Below are 17,479 nucleotides of genomic sequence, written 5' to 3' on the forward strand. Positions count from 1 at the left end.
CCCTACTGACTACACCATGCCTCTGAAACCCCCCACTTTTAAAGCTTTGTTGATAAACAAAAAATATCTGTTGAAAGTGCTCTGAGATTCCCCTTTAAATGGTGCTTAGGAAGTCTTGGGTTGACCAGACTGCTTCAGGTCCATGGGTTTGGATTTGGCTTGCTATTTATCCTGTTGAAAGCTCACTGACTCCTGCTTACATCTTAAGTTTGTGTCATTTGTTCTGATGAGCACAGCTCTGTGAGTTACAGCACCAAAGTTCACCCAGGTGTAATTAACTATCTCATGGTGTCACTTGTATTGTCAGCCAATCCCCCAGAGGGGAAGTGTTTTAAATGTGGGCATTTTTGGAGCTGATGGGTAGGGCTGAATCTCTGCACGTCAGTGCTGATGGGGCAGTGAGAGAAGTACGCAATAGCCCTTCTTTAGCGGTGCTCATCCTCTTGCCGTCTCCATCACTGAAGCCTTCCTCCTTGCTCTGGTCAAGCTGGGGAGCAGCCCGTCCATCCTGGAGGAGCACAGTGCGCGACCTCAGGAGATGATTGGCATCAGTTTTGCAGGTTGCTCCCCCAGTTCCAGGGCATCATATCAGTCTTGTGTCATGTGTATTGACTGTAGCATTTCTTGCGGAGATTCTGGCTCACGTCTAGGGTACCAGGGCAGTTCTTGTGGTCCCTGCCTGATGAGAGAGGGAGATGAGAAAGACTGTGTGAAGGTGACACAGACTCGATCTGCAGTGGCTACGGTCTCATTTGTCGTGGCTGCCTAGGAAGCTCTGTCTGCAGTGAAATCAGACACCTTCTACCTTTTGAATGCCAGTCCAGGAGAGGCTGCCTGCAGTGGCAGATTTGGGTCCCAATGACCGGCAAGATTTCTAATGGTGGAGAAGGGGAGAGTGCGGAGTCAGACCAGAGCATAGATAATGTGGCATATTTGAAACTGAGTCTTAGGAATGGCCAAGAGGTACATGAAAAGATGCTCAACATCATTAATCATTAGGGAAATGCAAATCAAAATCACAATGAGGTATCACTTCATACCTGTTAGAAAGATTATTATCGAAAAGAGACAACAAGTATTGGTGAGCCTGTGGAGAAAAGGGAACCCTTGTGCACTGTTGGTGGGAACGTAAATTGGTGCAATCATATGGAGTCTCCTCAAAAAATTAAAAATGGAATTACCATATGACCAACAATTCCACTTCTGGGTATATATCCAAAGGAAATGAAATCACTCTCTTGAAGAGGTATCTGCACCCCCATGTTCATTGCAACATTATTCACAGTAGCCAACACATGGCAACAACCTAAGTGCCCATCAAGATATGAATGCATAAACAAAATGTGGCTTATATTTACAATGGAATATGATTCAGCCATAAAAAAGGAAATTCTGCCACTTGTAATAACATGGATGGACCTTGAGGGCATTATGCTAACTGAAATAAGTCAGACAGAGGAAGATAAATACTCTATGTTCTTCATTATATGTGGAATCTAAAAAAAATCAAACTCAAAGAAATAGACACTAGAATTGTGGTTGCCAGGGGCTGGGGGGTAGGGGAAATGGGGAAATGTTGGTCAAAGGGCGCAAACTTGTACTTATAAGAGGCGTAAGTTCCGGGCATCTAACGTATGGCACGGTAACTATAATTAACAATAATGTATTACATACTTGAAAGTTGCTAAGAGAGTAGATCTTTTGTTTGTTTTTGTTTTTGTTTTGTGGTACGCGGGCCTCTCACTGTTGTGGCCTCTCCCGTTGCGGAGCACAGGCTCCGGACGCGCAGGCTCAGCGGCCATGGCTCACGGGCCCAGCCGCTCCGCGGCATGTGGGATCTTCCCGGATCAGGGCACGAACCCGCGTCCCCTGCATCGGCAGGCGGACTCTCAACCACTGCACCACCAGGGAAGCCCAAGAGAGTAGATCTTAAAAGTGATCACTACACACACAAAAATGGTAATTATCAGAGGCAATGGAGGTGTTAACTAACCTTATCGTGGTAGTCATTTTGCAATATATATATGTATCAAATCGTGTTGTACATCTTAAACTTACACATATTATGCATCAAAAGTATCTTCATAAAGGTGGAAAAAAATTGGGTCTCAGTAGCATATCTCTTTCTCACCCTTGTATTCAGAGTAGCTCATCAAACATGTATGGAACGTCTCTGTTATGATAGGCCTATGCTGAGTGTTAGGGATCCAGAGACGAAGAAGACAGACTCACAGCCCTGCAGGGCTGTGAATGAGTGCTCTGTATCTATGTATCTAATCAGCCTTTATCCTTTAAAAGTCTCTTGAATCACTCCCATCTTCTCCATCCCTCTTGAAAGCTTCTTTAGAAGCTTTAGACAGAGGTCTTTAGACAGAGGTCTTTAGACAGAGGTCTTTAGACAGAGGTCTTCTCTGTGCTCTGTACTTATTCTCTCTCAGTCATGGTCAGATGGGTCTTGCCCCCCTGCATGTCTTGTTCAAGAGACTATGAGGACAAGAGCAGTATGTTTTCATTTCTGAGTACTCACTGCTCCTATCAGGGTGTGGGTATTCTGAGGAAGTGCTTCAAATGATAAACCTCCAAGTTTTTGTCTGGCTCACCCTTATTCATTCGGTATCACTTCCAAGCTGGGCAGAGAAATTCCAGCCAGGACTTGACTTCAGAAGGAATTGACTGGTGAAGGAGACTTTGAAGACAGGATAGGGAAGTTTGATCAGGGCCCAGCTCTGCCTCTGATTTTGTATGAATTATGTCACTTCTCTTGGCCTCTAGCAGATTTATCCATAAAACTTTCTCCTTTACACTGTGGGAAGTGGGCTTGATAAGATACAGATAAGCCCATCCATGGCTTAGTCAATTATTGTTTTTATATATAGAGTCGTCTGACACACATTTCTGGAGCACTAACTGTACAAGGGGCTTCTCCCATGAGGCTTTGCATACTGTACCTCGGTTGGTCCTAATGGAATATTTACTCTCCACTCAATAAACCGTCTGCTCTTCTGTTCCCAGGTTCTTCCCCTTGCTTGGTAGGCACAACCCCTCCCCATCCCCTCTGCCTCTTTTTGGTTTTGTTTTCTAAATGTTCAGTTTCTATTTGGGCTTCTCGACTGTTATCTCCTCTGTGAAGACTTTTCTAGACCTCTTCCCTATACCCCACGTGACGCTCTGGTGGCTCTTCATTTCTTCTCTCCAGTGGCACTCCTGTGCTCGTAGTGTAGTTATTGACCTTAATGTCTTGTCTTCTCACTGGACCGTGAGGTCTGTAAGAGCTCGATCCCCCATAGTACTTAGCACTGAGCCTTGCCCATTCTAGATGCTCAGCAAATGAGTGCTGCACTGATTTATCCCTCTTTCCTCCTAGGACAGTCTATAGCAGGGGTGCTCAAACATTTTAGCCTCAGGACTCCTTTGTGTTCCTTCAAGTTATTGAGGACTCTAGAGAGTTTTTCTTGTATGGGTTATACCTATTCATATTTACTGTATTAGAAATTAAAACTGAGAAATTAGGGCTTCCCTGGTGGCGCAGTGGTTGAGAGTCCGCCTGCCGATGCAAGGGACACGGGTTCGTGCCCCGGTCCAGGAAGATCCCACATGCCGCGGAGCGGCTGGGCCCGTGAGCCATGGCCACTGAGCCTGCGCGTCTGGAGCCTGTGCTCCGCAATGGGAGAGGCCACAACAGTGAGAGCCCCGCGTACCACAAAAAAAAAAACACCAAAAAAACAAAAAACTGAGAAATTAAAAAAATTCACCAATTCACATATTTTCCAAAAGAAAGACTGGTATTATTTTACATTTTTGTAAATCTCTTTAAAGTCTGACTTGAAACTGGTAGATTTTTTTTTATCTTCTGTTATATTCAACCTGCAATAATACGGTGTTTAGTTAAAGTAGATGAAGGAAATTCTGCCTTGTACATACATGCAGTTGGGAAAGGGGGTGGAATATTTTAATAACATTTTCAGATAATTGTAGACATTTTTCTTTGCTACTACGTCAAAAATTCAATATGTGGTAGTTTCTTAAAATTTAGTTGCATTGTGGAGTCTGAAACCATATTAATGAACATTTGGTACTCAGATATAGTGAAATCTATTAATCTATCTTACATTGCAAGGGGACATTTTTCCAATGCAGGCATTGGTCATTTGGAAAACATTGCTTTACTGACTTACACTGATCTTTCAAATGTTAACATATTTGATTCCAAAATTCAAGTAGTCCCATTTGTTACCATCTCCACTGATCTAATCAGAAAAGTTTTAAGTATTGTGAAGCCATGAAGTTTATGGTGGTGGATACACATTTTCCAACATTCTAATTTTTGACCAAAAGCTTGAATGTACGATTGGTAAAAAGTATTGTCAATCTGCCCTTGAAGTGACATCCTTTCCCTCACTTTGTTCATTATTATGAAAACATCTGCTAAACACACAGGTGTAAATAACCACAGTTTGTCAGTCATTCTTCCAGATAAAACTGGAAAAGGTGATCGGTATAGCTTACCTCTCAGTTACATGACTACTTTTCCTTAAGACAAATATTATGCTTCAGGAGGCAGTAGGAGTGCGTTACACCTGTTTCTCATTTTGTCATGAAACAGAAAAAGATGTGTACTCAAGGTTCTAAATTTAATAAAATAAATAATTTGAACCACTTCTTTAAGGGCATTCTTAAATAAAATTTACTTTTTTAAAAAAACTCTTTTCCATAGCAGTGAGGAGTACAGTGACCATGAATCCAATTTGGTTTCAATGCCTTGACACATGCTAAGGCCCCAGAAAATTTTAACCACTGTGGTTTCTGTATCATCAATTCAAACGTTAACACAGTGAAAATGGCAAAGAATATCTTATCTTTTCACCATAAGGTGAAAACAGTTCTGACCTTGTAGACCCCCTCAAAGAGTCTCAGAGATCCCTAGGGGTCCCTGGATGGTACTCTGAGAACCACTGACCTATAGGATTGATTTTGTGTTTCTCCCTTTATGTATGCATCTTTTCTTTACTAAGGAAGAAGAGACCCATTTATGCTAGATCTATCCTGAAGATTTGGGGAGAGAGATTTTCTTCTTGATTTGACTACTTGCTGCAATTTCATTCTTTCCTAGGTTTACACGTTATGTCTTTGGATTCACCAGGAGCTGGTGACCTATTCAGAGGACCCCAGAGTTAAGACTGATGAGTTGCTTGAGTGCCTGAGGCACAGGGCAGAAAGAAAGAAAAGAGAGTGGGGTCAGAGAAAGCACAGAGGAAACAAGGTTTAAAGAGGAAGCATGTGAGAATGAAAGAGGGAAGAACGAAGGAGAGAAGGCAGAAAGGGGAAAAAATGAAGAAAAAGAAAGACAGTAAGAGTAAAGAAAATAAGACAAAGGGAAGAGAGGCTCCAGGGGTGAGAGGGCATCATGCGATCTCTTAGAAAGATGTGAATAGGAGGCCTGGGTTCAGTAGGACCACTTATAGCCCCTATTCTTGCAAGAGTTTACATCCTCTCTGGGCCTCACATTTCCCCTTCTGCAAAATGAGAGGGCTAAGTGGGAAAGGAGTGGAACTGGAGGTAGACAAGACCTTCCACAGGTGGGCTCCAGGAGTCCCTGCACTCCCCAAATTGTGAGCAAACCTTGTGTGTCCATGGGTTATTTTAGGGCAGGGAGTGAGTTGTTTTCACCAGTTACCAAAGGGTCTCTTTACCAAACTGGATGAAGAACCACCGACTTGGTTGGTTTACGATCTTTTCTTGCCCTAAAACTTCATGGTTCTTGCATGCAAGGGGCCTCTGCGAACCAATCCTAAAATTGTTTCCCAGCCTTAGAGGTTCACCTTCACTCTCTTTAAACATGAAGTCTCTGGGCTCTATAACAATTTGTTTTTTCTTATGTACGAAAAAAAAAGCAATCCCTGGGAATCCGGAACCCTGTCACACTGCAGTGCCCAGCAGGTAGGACAGGTGGGGAATCAGCATCTCTGGGGGCCACGGAGCACAGCTGCTGCCCACGGTGTGCATGCAAACAGAAATGGCTTCCCTCTGCATGCCAGGGCTGCAGCTCCTCTGGTCTCAGCTTGTTGACTTGGTCCCAGGGAAGGAACAAATCTCTCCAAGTCCAATGAATGGCCGGCAGTGGAAAACCAGTGCTGCTGTCTGCTGGCAGCCGGGGCGACAGACACCACACGTGGTCTGCTCCCCACCAAGTGGCGCTCTCCTTCCCCCGCTATGGCTGGCTCTGGCAGGGGCTGCCAGGCCCGAGAATGCAGGAAGTCTTGGGTCACGGTGACCTCTAGTTGCTGATGCCAGATGAAATATGCCCTGGAGGTTCTCCAGGGTCACATGGTGTGTGGAGCAAGAGAAGGCAGGGCTGTTCTTACACTGACAAAGTGGATTTTGGCTCCAGAATGGCACCCTGGGGAGTAGGAGGGCTTGTGGGTGGGAAGGGGAAGGCGGGCAGGGCGGTGGCGTGACAGTGGGTAATAGGGAGAACCAGTCTTGCTTTCTTTTATCCCCTTGAGCCTTCCAGGAAGCCGCTTGCTCCTGGAGGTGGAGACACAACACAAAATCTGTGGCACAAAAATGTAGAGAAAGGTTTCTGTGTGTCTTTGTTGTTTATGTGACAGCATGGGTGAGCTTCTGGCTCTGTACGTGCTGGGCCTCAGAGCTGGAAAAACGCTGTATAATACGTGGGGCTGGACTGAGTGCCCCTTGGTAGCTCAGCTGCTCAAAATGGAAGGAAAGTGGACAATGGCTGTTCCGGGATCTACTCCCTCTGGCCTTGGATTGTCCTTTAGACATTTTTTTGAAAAACAAAGTCTTTGCGGTTCCTCCCTGTTGAGTCTCTCTTCATTTTGTTCTTACACAGTAGGTTATCTAGTCCTGTTCTTCTGAGCCCCAGACTCTTAGAGAAGGCACAGCTGTACCCAAATGAGACCTCTACCAGAAGGCCAATGATGGACACCTTGGTCCCACCTAGGTCCACTGTGCCCAAATACTATCCCTTTGCCATGACCTGGGCAGAGGGAAGAAGCTTGGCTACTTTGCTTTCAAGAATCAGTAACAGAGGCCTAAAATGGAAACAGCTGAGAAGAAAGACGCCAAGTGGAAAACAAGATCCAGCTGGAGGAGGTCAGGCCCGATAAGCAGCCTGAGCACAGGCTTGAAAAAGAGGTCAGGCCACAGGAGCTGTGCTGGAGCAGCAAGACGTGTTTTTGCCAAGGGAAGATGATGGCCTGTGAGGTAGGTGGGCCCTGCTGTCCCATCCCACACCTGGCTCCAGTGAACAGAGGGAGGCCTTGCTGGTTTTCCCCCCATTCCCTACTGAAGGTCAGGATTCCTCAGCTTGGTTGAAATGGAGTTAGGCAAGGTATGGCTGGGAATTTAGAGGAGAGGGACCTTTGGGAAAAATGAAACACATCATTCGATGGCCAGCTCCAGTCTCACCTCCTCCAGAAACCCTTGCCCAGTCACTCCCCTTGGGTCTTGGCCTTACCTCTCTACCCCGCTCTATTGCACTTCATATTTTGTTTATCGTATATACCTCAAACTGTCACACCATAAATTATTTGGTAGTAGTGGTGACTAATATTTGTACGGTGTAGCTTATCTCCGCTAGCAAAATTCATTGCTTTTCCAAATGTTAACTCTTTCTCTATAGTAACCCTGAGAAACAGCTAGAATAGTTATTGATAGTCTGCTTTAAATAGAGGTAAACTAATACAAAAAGCACAGACCTTGGGCTTCCCTGGTGGCGCAGTGGTTGAGAGTCTGCCTGTCGATGCAGGGGACACGGGTTCGTGCCCTGGTCCGGGAGGATCCCGGGTGCCGCGGAGCGGCTGGGCCCGTGAGCCATGGCCGCTGAGCCTGCGCGTTCGGAGCCTGTGCTCCGCAACGGGAGGGGCCACAACAGTGAGAGGCCCGCGTACCGCAAAAAAAAAAAAGCACAGACCTTGATTCCATTAGGTAAGGGTTTGAGTATAAGCTTTATTGTTGGGTGACCAGGTGAGTTGGGACACTTGGTTTGATCAGTCCAGGTAGCTGTTGGTGCCAGCAGGAGAGATCTGCGCCCTCTTATTTGGTAGTGGAATCACTACAGTTTCCACCACAAGCTATGTTTTTGGTAAAAGAAAATGCTGCCCGGAACACACAGAAAAAGATTATTTTGGAGGCATCGTATTTTCACCAACATGCTTTTTGGAACTCTGAGTAAATGCCATGGTTTTCTAGCATCAGAACAGGTTTATTCCAAAGTTTCTTTTGGAAATTCGTAGGCAGTGAGCCCTGCCAGTCTTCACATCACAGCTCTCCTTGGTAATCATGCCCTTGGGTCATTATTGCTCGTCCGTGCACATCCCTGCATCCCTGTCCTGCTTTGCTTCCTCCCTTTCCCTTTTGCACATCACCCCTCCCAGCCATTAGCATTGCTCCATTGAAGTTTGCCTGTCCATGCCAACAAACTTGTATTTTTAGTTTCTTTATTGAGTTCTTTCTTTATCTTCTGCATTTACTGAAAGCTGGTCTCCGCAGGGTGTACCACTTGTCTGGAAGTTCTCTTACCTGAATTTCCAACACATTTTTCTTAAGTCTTACCCTGATGTCAGAGCAATGGGACTTTTTCCTGCGCCCCACATTGCTGCTTCCAAGTCATTATCCTTACTCCTACTCTCTGTTGCTCTCAAATAGCATAGTCTTTGGCTACACCACCCAAATCCTCCACATTCCACCCCAGCCCCACTGCCAATCATGGCCCTTTTAATCTCTCTCCACATTCATTGGAGACTTAGGCACGCAACTGGCTGTTCTCCCTCCTTCCCTAGGTCCTACTCCTCTACTGGGTGGTCACTATCTAGAGGGCTATCCAATTCCTTGATTTTCAAAAACTTCAGCATTTCATCCTTTGACCACAAACCTCTATCTTTCCACCTCTCACCCTCTTCATCTATTCCCTGAAGTTTCGACACTCCTTGTGATGTCCATGCTTACCTTCCTTCACCTACCAGTTTTCTGTTTTCCTGTCCATCTGTTCATTCTGTCCAGCCTAGAGAGCCATTCTTGTTGGTATCATACATCCCTTTTCCTGACCACTGCACATTCTGATCAACTCCACTCTGTTTCCTCTGCTCCTGCACTTAGACCGCTGAGCCAACTGGGGAAAATCATAAATTGTAACCACTACAAATTCATGGTTTCAGCTTCAGTCTGGTCATCAGTGACACCTGTAAAGTCTTTTATGTATCCAGAATTTGACCTCCTTTTATTTCCTACAACACACATTGTAGAATTTTCTAGAGACTCAATTGCTCTATCCTATGGCTCTATCACTGTCAGCAATGTACCATATCTGCTACTTCACAGTGATGTTGATGTTATCAGATGAGAACTGTATCTGGGATCATTCCTTATCTTGTCCACACCTGCCTCTGTCAGATAGGTATCTCTTTACCTTTCAGGTCAATTGCCCCCTGAGCTCTGGATTTCATTACGTACCTCTTCCTCCTCAAGCCCTCTGTTCCAACTGTTCTCTCCTATTCCTTGAATCTTCATCTTCTTCACTACTTGCTTTTTCCCTGCAGCATAGAAAATTGCCCATCTCTCCTCTCTAAGCAACCCAAACTGATTAAGAACTACATCCCACCGATACCTCCTTTAGCCAACAGTGCCTGCCTCCTTCACCTACAAACCGTTTGAGAGTATACTTGGCTATTGTTGATTCTGCCTTTTCACCACCCACTCTTTCCTCAACCAGCCAGTCTGGCTGCTGCCTCCACAACTCCATACATGACCTTGAAGTGGGTAAACCGAACAGATCTGGTTGAGACCTGTTTTTCTTGACCTCTCTGTAGTATTTGATGCTTTGTGTATTTCCTGTCTCTTTAAGTTTCTCTTTCCTTAGCTTCTGGGACTGTAGCTATTCCTACTTTTCCTATTTTGCCAGTCATTTCTTTTTTCTTTTTCCTTTTCAAGTTAGTAATAACCATAATAGCAACTATTTCTTGAGTAATCACTATTGCCATGCTACCTGGACAGATTTTCACATACGTCCTTTCATTTGATGCATACAACCTAGGAGTTAGGCGCTATTATTATTCTCACTTTGCAGATGAGGAAACAGGGCTGGAGGTGTCTAAATGGCTTGTTCAAATCACACAGCTGCTAATAAGCAACTGAACTGGGATTTGAACTCAGACATTTTGGCTTTAGTGTATAACCGCAGTCACTACTGTCCCCATCTCCTGTGAGTTTTTGTTCCTGGGATTGCAGCCTCAGTCTTCCTCTCTTCTCATCCTACATACTCTTTCCATATGAACTTGTCACTTGCTCCTGTATTCAGTTAAGTAGCAATTCTGTAATCCAGCTGGAATTATTGTAAAAACCACTTCCCCTTGCCTCTCCTTTACCTCAGTTTCTTCATTTGCAAAATGGAAATAAGAACAGCACCTACCTCATAGGGTCATATGTAGTAAGGAGATGTATGTAAAAGCTGGTCTACCTTCATAGCCCTTTGATGACTCTCCTTCTGCCTCTCACCTTGAATCTCACTGGTATCTCATACTCAATATGTCCCAAACTAAACTCACCATGCCCCAAATGTTTCAATATTGATGACTATCCCTTTTTTCTACCCAATTGCCCTATAAGTATCTTTTTTTTCCTTCTGTCTATACAGTCTATCTCTAAGTTGGATCCTATTGATTCTAATGCTTCAACTGACTTCATTGCCTACATTCAGGCCCTTATCACTTCATATCTGAACAATTGCAATGTTTTCCTATGTAAAATTCCTGCTTCTACTTTTTATAGTCCTAAAAGATTGTTAGAGAAAAAAACAAAGGAATTGGGTGATGTCTGATTAATGATTTTTGGGAGATGATTTCTGCTTAAAATTCTTCCATGGCGCCCCCATACTTTCAAGATAAAGTTTAAATTTCCTAGCATATTAAGTCTTTTACAAAATATTCTCTTTGCTTCTCTCCTTTTTCTTATTTTTGCTATCCTCCTAACATTTTACTTTTTGCCCCACTAGTAGGGAACTATTGGCAGTCCCTCAAGTGCCAGTGTCTTTCAAAGCTCATTGCATTTGTAAATGCTTCTTTTCCTACCATCCTTTCTTGCTCTGGCCAACTCCACCTTGTGTTTCTTTAAAGACTCAGTTCAGATGTCATCGCTTGCAGAAATGTGTTTTCCTGATGCTCATAGCATAGTTTGTTGCTTCCTCTGAGTTTCTACAGCACTTGGTACATACGTCTGCCAGTCGATGAACACAGTACATAATGGTTCTGAACTTCACTTTGCCCCAAACACCTAGAGCTAGGGTTGGTAAACTGTGGCCCATGGGCCCAAATCCAGCCTCTCACTTGTTTTTGTAAATAAAATTTTATTGGAACACAGGCCAGATCAGTCATGTAAATATTCTCCATGGCTGCTTCTGCACTATAAGAGCAGAATTGAATAGTTGTGACAGAGTCTATATAGTCCACAAAGCCAAAATATTTATTATCTGGTCCTTTACAGAAAAAGTTTGCAGGCCCCTGACCTTGCATCAATTACTGTGCATCACTATAGCCAGATTCTTAGTCAGAGATGCCCATGCCTGGAGGGAGGAAGCGGATCAAGATCTTGCAGAGGATGAGTGGCTAGGAAAGGGGTAGTTGGCTGATTCAGATACACAACGTAGGGGATCATGTCCCCCCCCCGCCCTGCATCCCACTGATAATGTTGTAATGGTCTATGTCCACACATGTGTCCTTATGAAACACCTCTTAAGAGTGCCATAAGGCAGGGACTGTGTGTTTTTCATCTTTGTGTCTTCCATGCCGAGCACAGTAACGAGCAATTAGAAGTAAAAAAAAAAAGACAGGATTATGTAGAAAGAATTTTTGAAGGACCCTGGGATATACTCAGGAAGAGGTGAACACCTAGAGAAAGGCATACAATGGACCAGATAAATGACTGCTATCAGGATCTGGTCTCTGTCTCATGCCTCTGCTGTTTGTTGCTATGGCAACTTCATTTTCCCCTTTCACTATGGACTTCCTCTAGCTGGCAAAATCACGGCCCATCTCAGCTCCTCAATATTTCACCTTATAGCTTTCAGCTATTGACCAGACCTTGTTTTGGTTTTCTCTTAGTCCCATATCCCAAAAGTTAGTTGACCATCGCTTGTGGTCAGGGAATAGGGGTAGATGAGAAAATGGAAGTTTTAGTGATACATACAGACTGGAGAAAGAAGAAGATCCAAAAACAGAAGTGGTACTATTCAGAAGAAGAGGTGCTGAACAGATAAAACGATAGGTGTCTCCTGGAGTAGCTCCTCGCAGGTTCCCCCTGTAACAGCACCTGATAGATGCCCCCACCCATAGTAGCATATAAGAGGCACTTAACTAATATAAGTTGACTCAGTAAATGAATGACTAAATGAAATGAGTAAAGGAGCTAACCTCTTCTTCTGATGTAAAATGAGAATAGCATTTATTTTACAGGCTTGAGTTGAGAATAAAGCACTTATACAATACTTGGTAGGTAATAGATGTTCAGTAAATGCTATCTAACTTTCTAATCCCTCATTTGGGGTGGATTTGGGAGGAGGATTTAAGGACAATTTATCATAGCAGGTCACCTTTCAAAAATTTCATCAGCATGATGACCTGATAAAATCTCTATCAGTCTCTATGCCCCATCTTGTCTCATAATCATACTTAAGTCAACATAAATAAAGCCAGGACTCGCCCTCAGCTCATCCTGAGTTGCCAGTTTCCTTAAGAAAAATCTAGGGCACCACAGAACAAAGCCCTCGTTTGTACCAATAAGTGACTATACTCATGTGTTCAGAAGGCTAACAGAAACTCAAGGTTAAGAATCCCTGACCTACTGGGTCAACTTTTATTTTTTCATGAGCAAAGCTCTAGCTTACCTGTTCACCAAACTAGCTCACACGACGTGCACCCAAACTATTGATTCTTGTACTTTCCTGAACATACCTTCTCTCTCTCGGGTCACACTTGCTCTTTATCTCATATTGAAATGCATTCTTCTGCCCCATTACCTTCATTTGCATAGCTCTTCAACATTCAGTATCTGTTCTGGCTCTATAACTTTCCTGACCCATCCCCATCTACCTCCAGAAATTATAAAACAACTTTTCCCCAGACCTGGGGATTTTTGCTCAAGCCAGATACCTGGGGCTCCCACCTCCTACCCCAGTTTCCATTACCAAACTGTTTCTTCTAAACCCATACTGGGTAATGCTAAAGAAGGTTTCTGATGAATAAAAATTTCTCTCCACTGGCAAATACTTTGTTGAAACCGTTTATGGTTTACAAAGCTCTCAACAACTCTCAGATGGCCATGGTATCAAGGCCATCCCACGCCTGATCATGGTGCCAGTCTTTTTTTTAACATCTTTATTGGAGTATAATTGCTTTACAATGGTGTGTTAGTTTCTGCTTTATAACGAAGTGAATCAGCTATACATATACATATATCCCCATATCCCCTCCCTCTTGTGTCTCCCTCCCACCCTCCCTATCCCACCCCTCTAGGTGGTCACAAAGCACCGAGCTGATCTCCCTGTGCTATGCGGCTGCTTCCTACTAGCTATCTATTTTACGTTTGGTAGTGTATATATGTCCATGACACTCTCTCACTTTGTCACAGCTTACCCTTCCCCCTCCCCATATCCTCAAGTCCATTCTCTACGTCTGCATTCCTGTCCTGCCCCTAGGTTCTTCAGAACCTTTTTTTTTTTTTTTTAAGATTCCATGTATGTGTGTTAGCATATGGTATTTGTTTTTCTCTTTCTGACTTACCTCACTCTGTATGACAGACTCTAGGTACAACCACCTCACTACAAATAACTCAATTTCGTTTCTTTTTATGGCTAATATTCCATTGTATATATGTGCCACATCTTCTTTATCCATTCATTTGTCAATGGACACCTAGGTTGCTTCCATGTCCTGGCTATTGTAAATAGAGCTGCGATGAACATTGTGGTACATGACTCTTTTTCAATTATGGTTTTCTCAGGGTATATGCCCAGTAGTGGGATTGCTGGGTCATATGGTAGTTCTATTTTTAGTTTTTTAAGGAACCTCCATATTGTTCTCCATAGTCGCTGTATCAGTTTACATTCCCACCAACAGTGCAAGAGGGTCCCTTTTTCACCATACCCTCTCCAGCATTTATTGTTTGTAGATGTTTTGATGGTGGCCATTCTGACTGGTGTGAGGTGATACCTCATTGTAGTTGTGATTTTCACTTTTCTAATGATTAGTGATGTTGAGCATCCTTTCATGTGTTTGTTGGCAATCTGTATATCTTCTTTGGAGAAATGTCTATCTAGGTCTTCTGCCCATTTTTGGATTGGGTTGTTTGTTTTTTTGATATTGAGCTGCCTTAACTGCTTGTCAGTTTTGGAGATTAGTCTTTTGTCAGTTGCTTCATTTGCAAGTATTTTCTCCCATTCTGAAGGTTGTCTTTTCGTCTTTTTTGTGGTTTCCTTTGCTGTGCAAAAGCTTTTAAGTTTCTTTAGGTCCTGTTTGTTTGTTTTTGTTTTTATTTCCATTTCTCTAGGAGGTGGGTCAAAAAGGGTCTTGCTGTGATTTATGTCATAGAGTGTTCTGCCTATGTTTTCCTCTAAGAGTTTGATAGTGTCTGGTCTTACATTTAGGTCTTTAATCCATTTTGAGTTTATTTTTGTGTGTGGTGTTAGGGAGTGTTCTAATTTCATTCTTTTACATCACAGTGCCAGTCTTTTAAATGGTTAAGGGTTTTGGGAGATGAAACTTCTCTGTTACTGAGAATAGTTTCTTAAATCTTTCTGTTGAGGTGACATTTTTCAATGGCATCTCTCAGTGCCGGAAGACACTTTAGAGGTTGTTTACTACATTGGTCTTTAAAGATACCTGAATCTTCTCTAAGTGTCCCAAAGGAGCGATGTAATCTGTGCTTATATTTATGATTTATTTGTGACTTCTAGAGGAATACCTATTTCTTCCCTCTGCAAAATTAGGCATCTCCCACTCTTATCCATTTCTTTCTTATGCACTGAGGAACATTTTGCCCTCCTGCAGGCTTTAACTGTGAAATCCTCTGGTGTCCACTAAAGACAGTCAGCATCGCCTCTTCTCCCCATGACAGCTTGAGGAGGTACGTGGGATCAAGACTGTGTCTCCTTTGTTTTCTCTTTTTCAGCACCACCAGCCTTAGGACCTTCAACTGCCGCTCATGTGTTATAGTTTCGGGTTCACTTAGCTTTTCTCAGGATAGATTCTGGTGTATCAATTTTCTTTTTAAAATTTTTAATTTTAACGGGTTGACTTTCTCTTTGAAGCCTACAGAATAGAGGACATTTCAAATGTCCTTTAGGCATAATAAACACTAAAACTGTAGAGATTAGGATTTGCTTTGGATATAGAGACATCTAAATTGGAAACATTGGTTGAGGAAAGTTTAGCCTAAGTAAAAATTAGTGTGTCAATATTCATAGTTATTCCAGCCTATTCTCAAAAGTAGTATGAAATCATTATCATGGTAGCAGGAACACAAAAACCATCAGTAGCAACCCTGGCCTTCTGCTAGTGCCTTGAATGTGTCAAGCTTTTTTTAACCTCAAGGCATTTGTACGTGTTTTTTGCTTTGCCTGGAATACTCCCTGCAACCTCTTCTCATCAAAAATTTGCCTGCCAACTCCTCATGCTTCAAGCCTCTGAGAAACTTTTCTTTGATTCCTTTACCCCTTATTCCCAGTCCCCATGCAAATCATGTCACCCATCATGATATATTTTCCAACTTGCCTTTACTTTTTCCTCATGGCAAACATCACAGTTTTAAATATGTTTACTTGTATGATTATGTAGCACCTGCCTTCTCCCCTACACCGTAAACTCCGAAAAGGTTGCAATTCTGTCTGCTTCATTTATTGTGAAAATCCCAGCACTTGGCGGAGAGCCTGGTTTATGTTGGGAATGAATGAATGATTCCTAGAGCATACTGTTTTCTTTCTTCCTTGCTTACATTTGTATGTGGCCTTGTTGTTTTCAAAGGGTTTTCAGGTTCCTGTCATTTTAGGTAGGGAAGGGTGGTCATTACTGTCCCAATTTTTGTCTGATGAAACTGAGGTCCAGAAAAAGGAACTAACACACACTCACTTAGCTGGTGACATGTGGAGCTGTTGACTCAGTTTAGTGCTTTTGTTTTAATTAAAATAAATTTTTTGATTTGAAAAAATTGTTTTGTTCTTTTATTTATTTGTCTAGTGCTCTTTCTATTAGTAATTTTTAAAAATAGTTTCTTTTAGAAATGATTTAATGCCCACAATTGAATTTTTTTTTAACCTGGAAAAAAATAGTAACCGCTTCCTAGAAAGATCTAGGTAAAATATAATCTCCTAATTTTTTTTTCCAGTATACTTATTTTTTTAGAGCAGTTTTAGGTTCATGGCAAAATTGAGCAAAAGGTACAGAGAATTTTCCTTTGTCTCCTGCAACCCCATGACTTTTAAAACTTGATTTCTTCATGTGACCTATGCTAGAGAAGAATGTGAGGGGAGGATTTCACTGACTTGATCCCATTTCTTTGGGGTTCACAGAACTTCACACAGGCTGTATGTAATATATATTGATTAAAGGAAACAGTGTCTCCATCTGAATACATTTAATGTATTTTTCTTATGAGAGCAATTGGTCAAAATGAAAACATTAGTTTTTATCAAGCCAGTGGCTTAAAAAATTAAAAATACTCTCAAACATATCTTTTGCATCACAATATGTCTATTACAAATTATGCTTTTTTTCCTGTTGTTTACTTCACTTTGTCATTGCTTTGCAATAATGTAGAGACTTGAAAGCAATGCAAGAAATTCCTCTATAGAAATTCCATACATTAGCCTTTTTTTCCCCACTGAGTCATACTACTCTTTCATTGTTTCAAATTAGTAAGGTCTATTGTTTATTCTCCTACAGTCAGAAAACCATAGAAACCCAGAACAGTCATAGAACACAAACTTAGTTCAAATGAAGAGTTATGTATATCACTACAAGTATTTCACTGAATTGATGTATATTAAAAAAATACTCCTTAATTTGTATACTATCTCTGATTTATATCTCAGGTTATATAATTCCTGAATATGGTATCATTTATTTTCATTTCTGTATGGAATCAGCCAGGCTTTGATTCATTAAGGAAGAGAAATTTCTTATCATGTAGTATTTTTTTCTCACTTCTTTGAAAAAAGGGAAGTTCATAGAATCATAAGGTCTTAACGGTGGCAGGAGATTTTATAGGTCATTTAGACCAACTGCCTTTGAATCTCCTCTACACTGTGTCCTCCAGAGTCATCTTTTGCCTGCTTGAGTGCTTTGTGTGATGGGGAAGTCACCGCCTCACTTCTACCATATACACCCAGGGGTAAACCAGGTCGGTTGCCTACCCGACTAAATGTGGTCCCTCTAACCCTCCAGCGAGTTGCTGGCTTGTGCAGTACGGGGCTTCA

Source organism: Pseudorca crassidens, chromosome 5, assembly GCF_039906515.1.
Source record: "Pseudorca crassidens isolate mPseCra1 chromosome 5, mPseCra1.hap1, whole genome shotgun sequence".
NCBI classification, from domain to species: Eukaryota; Metazoa; Chordata; class Mammalia; order Artiodactyla; family Delphinidae; genus Pseudorca; species Pseudorca crassidens.